Below are 5,494 nucleotides of genomic sequence, written 5' to 3' on the forward strand. Positions count from 1 at the left end.
CAAGGTTGGAAACCACATTTCCACCAGGTCCCAAAGGACAGTGTCAGCTGTCACCCAAGCATTATTTGAATCTGCACAGCCTGGGGATACCAGCTGCCACCCTGAATTTGAGCAGAGCCATGATGCACATAATGCAGTGAGTGGACTGAGTTTATGCCTTGTGGGTCTTGAAAAGAAAGCAAAGCAGGGAGCAAGAGAAAGAGGGCAAGAGAGAAAGTCGGGGACCTCAAGCTGCAGCCAGGCAAAGCCTGCGATTTACCTTGAATTCCTGGGTTTCAGCACCAACCTTATCTCAGGTGGCTTCAGTCTGCAGCAGATTGAAGCAGGACTTCAGTTCTGAATCCAAAGATTGAAGTCAGCTGTGTCAATGAGAGCACTGAATCCTAGCCACTAGACCACGATGGCCAGTGACACAGCCTGTCGGATTTGTAGAAATGAATTTCCACAAAGAGACAGAAAGTAGTGAAACAAGTAAAGTGTTTATTAGGAGGAATAACAGTACAGTAAGTCCCCTACATATGAATGCTTTCCATTGGAGAGCACGTTCATAAGTCCAATTTGTTTGTAAGGCCAACAAAATTAGCCTAGGTACCCAACTAACACAGTCGGCTATATAGTACTGTACTATAATAGGTTTATAATACTTTTCCCACAAATTATACATAAAAAACAAACAAACACAAAAAATAAAGAAAATATTTTTAATCTTACAGTACAGTATCTTGAAAAGTACAGTAGTACAGTACAACAGCTGGCATACAGGGGCTGGCATCGAGTGAACAGGCAAGAAGAGTTACTGATTGGAGGAGGGAGAGGAGGTGGGAGATGGTAGAGCTGAAGGATCATCAGCAGTAGCAGATGGAGGGCAAGCTGCAATTTCACTCACACCTGATGTTGATGGCACAGGTTCTGGTTCCTTGCTGGATTCAATTCTATCTACACTTTTGAAAAAATGACCCAGTGATGTCTGGGTAGTAGCTCTTTTCTTCTCATCATAAATGACATCCTGGGCTTGAAGTAAAGATACTCTACTACTGTACTCTATACAGTACTGTACAGTAAAGTACACAAAAGCACAACCACTTGTAGAAGATGCATGCATATGACAATGTTTGCAAGACATGCGAATTAACTTATGTGATTGGACATGCAAATGCATGTTCAACTCTTTAAAAGTTTAAAATTTGAAGGTTCGTATGTAGGGGACTTACTGTGTGTGTAAGTAGACATACACGGGTGAGCTCAGAGAGAGAGTCGTGCCTTTGTGGGAGTTTGAATCACTTATACAGGGAATTTCATCTGGGTTTCCTTTAGCCAATCATCTTGCTTTGTCTGGCTCTGAGTCCGTATTTGGTTTATCTCAGCGTCCTCCTCTGTGTGTGTATGCATCTCTTAGCCAAGATGGATTCTAGTAAAGAGAACTATGGGGTAGGTTGACATTACCTACTATGGGATGGCATGCCCTCCCTTTTTGACCTCTGAGGAGTCTTTTTGCACATGTGTAGTTGAGAAAGTCTCCTTGACCTCAAGAATGAGAAATATGTGGTCTCTTTATCTTTTATCTGGGCAGGGCTCAGCTCCTCCTTGCTCCTGGTTTTATCTTTATCTTGGACTATCTGTCCACAGGAGATAAACTCCAGCTGCTCAGCCTAGGGCCCATCTATCTCTTGACTCAATTCTGGGTAGTGAGAGACCAGAATTAAATTGCAGGTCACCAAACTGGGATCGGAGAATTGTTGTCAGAGCATTATTGGTGTTGATTTTTTCAAATAAATAACGAATGTACCAAATATCCCCCTCACTCAGTGGCCTCTGGGGGTTTCACCTTATGCTATTGGATCCCTCTGTTACCTCCACTTATGGTCTCTGATTCTGGAAAGCATGATCAGTGCATCTTTTAGAAATAAATGATTCTTGTATAGGCTTGTTATAATTATAGATTGATAATTAATTATAGTTTTAGGATGTCCCTTTTGCTAAAAATGACTAACACTATATTGGTAGAAATACCTGAAAATCTGTTCTTTCTTGAGTGTGGAATAGATAGAGAGGTGTAGAAGGAAATAAAACTAGAAAGATTGGATAGAGTTAAAAAGCACAAAGGAAGTCCAATGAGCAGTAGAGTGTTTTGGACATTATTCAATAGAAAACAAGGAGTCTCCATGTGTTCTTAAAGGGGGCAGACATTATCTGACTTGTGATTTAAGAAGATAAATTGGGTCACCGTGTGAAGGAAAGATTTTAGAGAAGAGATAACAGAGAAGTCAGGAATCCATTGCCACAATTACCCATATGAGAGACAATGAGGACCTAAACAGGAGCTGTCGAATCAGCACTGAATACACAGGACACCATGACTGTCTGGATGTGGGGAAGGGAACAGAATCTAAAATGATGCTTTTTTATGGAGAAGTTTAAGGATTCATGTTCATGAATACTAAAGATAGCATAAATTTGGAGAGAGCCCAAATGGAGATGGTGACTTTCTGGAGCTTTAGAGCACTTGGACATAGCAGAAACACTGCAATACGGTCAGTTTTGATGTGGATAGATGTGAAATACAGCAAAGAAGCAACAGTTGCATTTTCTTTTCCAAATATTCATATATAATCTCCTGTCTCTCTGCAATTAAAACTATCTAGTAATGACATTCTATATTATGGGAGAATATTTGCATTCCCAATGTCTTTATATGAGTACTATTTTATTTTAATGAGTGTTATTAACCTTCATTGGGTATGACTTGGGAGATGTCATATGGAGTCTTTAATGGGACTCTTCTACCTCTAGAATGTATATTTATATACATTCACCAATTATTCCTAGTTGAAACAACACATTTCATTATACAGCCTGTAGGGCTAAAATTTAAAAGGGACTTTTGGTATCACCTATTTTATTATTTGATCTTTAGGTAAGCTGTCTTAGATTATATTCATTTTAAGCTGGGTATATAATTTATTGTTTTTTTACTTTTATAATTTTTTTCAGGGTTGTTAACTGACATTTATGACTGCTCTACATTGCAGGAAGGAGTAGGGCGTGTTTAGGGTTCAGGTTCCAGTGACACCCCCTTGGTTCAAAATCCTGCCTCCACCACCTAAGATGTGTGATCACAGGCAACTTGCTTAAATCTCTGAACTCCACTTCCTTGTTAGAAATTAGGGATACCCTAGAGATGATCCACAGCCAGGTTAGGGCCCACAGGCCAGTATCTGTTCCAAGGAGTCTGTACCTCTTCTTGCTGTTTGTCTGAAGTGTTGAAACTATGACTCTTGGATATGGCTGCTGCCCCACCTCACAGCGCAGCTGCAGGAAGTAGTGTTAAGTCACTCTACATGCTGTGCTCTCACCCCATCAGCAGGTATTCTCCCCTTCATGCAAGAAGGTCTGGAATTAGGTAGTTACAAAGCCCTGTGTCACCACCTCCTAACTACATCCAATCTTTCCCAGCTAGCCTAGAAGATGGTCATCACAGGAGAGGCAAGGCAATTAAAAAAAAAAAAATCAAAACTGAGGAGAGACCTCTCTTTCTGCTCTTCTGAAGACTTCTCTCCTGCACAGGGAGGTCCTGCAGTTATAGACAACACCCTGCTTCAAGATATCTACTCCCCTTTGAAGAAGCCATCACCCACAGGCAGGGCAGGAAAGGGTTCGATGTTCAGTTTCCTTTAATGACCCCCATTCTCCCTGAAGGGCAGGTGCAGGCAGCTTGGCAATGGCAAGAGATGTTCACTTGAAGATCTTGCCGTGATTGAAGGCTTTGCCCGCATGCTGGAAGACCCCATCCCAGGAAAAGTATTCTTGAACCAGCGGCTGGGTATCCTTGCTGCTGGGATCCAGTTTCCGCCATGTGTATGACTCATAATCCACCTGCTAATCTGGACTCAGGGGAAAAGCAAGCTCCTGGCCTCGGAAGACCCAGACTCCAGAAATGGAGTTGCTATTGTTGGTTCCAAAGAGAATGACACTGGCAAAGGCATTCTTCTTCAGTTTGTCCAATCGCTGGAACATTCCATCGATGAGGTTGCAGCTTATGAATGTCTGGGTGAGCTCTTCAGGGAAGCAGTAGTCGGAGTACCACAAGGACCAGCCATTTTTATCAAAGTGCTCCCAAAAGTACGGCAGCACCACGGAGAGTGTGTCCTCGTTGGAGTACTTGTGCTTAAATTCATCCAACACAAAGGTACTCTTGGGCAGGTGAGCAAAGGGATCCTTGGCCTTCTGCTCAACAGCCAGTGCCTGCTCACATTCATCCAGCTCCTCCTCAGTAGCAGGGGCAGCTGTCTTCTTCTCCTCTTTCTGCTCAGCCTGGGGCTTCTGCTTCTCTTCTCGAGAAGCTTTCTCTTTCCGTGGGGTGTCCTTTTTAGGCTGGCTCTCTGCAAACTTTTCAGCATCAAACTGGGCTACTTTTTCAGTTTCACCTCCCCCAAGACAGCCCAGAACTGGGGCTGGTTAATGCAGGTGAGGAGCCAGCAGTTTGTATTAGGGAAAGGCTGGCAGAAAGAAGGCTCCAGAAGCTGTTTATAAAGCCACAACAGGGTGCAGACAACTGTGATGTCAGCCAGTGTCACACATTCGCCCACCAGAAAAGTCCTTGTCTTCAAGTGAGCATCCAGCAACCCCATAATTTGCCTCACCACCTCCTTTGCATTCTCTGTGACCTGCTTGTTGTGGTGCATGATGCCCAAGGTGGGGAACACCCAGGTACTGGCTGGGGGAACTAAATCGCTATCAGCAAAGCTCACCCACTGTGCCACCTGGGCTGCTGCTTCAGGAGTACTTCTCCACAACTCCTCGTTGCTCACATAGTAGGCAATGGCATTGCTCTCAAACACACAGAATCCATCGTCACCCTCTAAGGCTGGAATCTTGCCAGCAGGAAATTTACCGAGAAATTCGGGGGTGCAGTTGGTTTGGCCAAAATAGAAGTGGGGTGGTGCGGAGAGCACACGGACCTGAGCCCCGCTGTACTGAGCGGCAGTGAGGGCCTTGAAGACCCTCCAGTTTTCAGATATGTGTCCAAGGTCCCAGCCGCCATGGTGATTCTGCAGAGAAAGGGGCTAATTTATTGTTGTATTACCATGTGATCATTTTAAGCTGGGTACCTTACAAAAGTGATGCCTAAGGCTCTTAGAGGTAAGGCTAGCATGAAGATTTTATCAATAATATGAAAATTCATTAAGTCAATTGAACTAAATTATACCATTGCTTAAACAACCCTATGATTTTTGAAGCACCCGCTCAATCTTTATTCAGCTTACTTAATACATTAAGATTCTTTTAAAATATTTCATATACTAGCTGGAATAAAGAAAAAATTCTCTTAAAAGTTTTTTTATTTTATCTCAAGAATTAATATAAGTACGTTATTATTATGATAGATAATTCTACTTAGAACTATTATCTTCTCTTAAGTACAGTACTAACATTTCCATAAACCAACAACAGGGAGAGCTAATATCGCTGGGATTTTTCAACCCTCATTACATGA

The 5,494-nt window shown here is 42.7% G+C and overlaps 1 pseudogene across 1 annotated transcript; it reads right to left on the reverse strand.

Annotated features, from left to right (window-relative positions):
• Positions 1–3,653: 3,653 nt before the first annotated feature.
• Positions 3,654–5,136, reverse strand: LOC309639175 (elongation factor 1-gamma pseudogene; annotated as a pseudogene). The gene has a single exon. The product of its transcript is annotated as an elongation factor 1-gamma pseudogene (transcript).
• Positions 5,137–5,494: the final 358 nt, after the last annotated feature.

Source organism: Balaenoptera physalus (genome assembly GCF_965194825.1).
Source record: "Balaenoptera physalus genome assembly, chromosome: 12".
Lineage (NCBI taxonomy): Eukaryota > Metazoa > Chordata > Mammalia > Artiodactyla > Balaenopteridae > Balaenoptera > Balaenoptera physalus.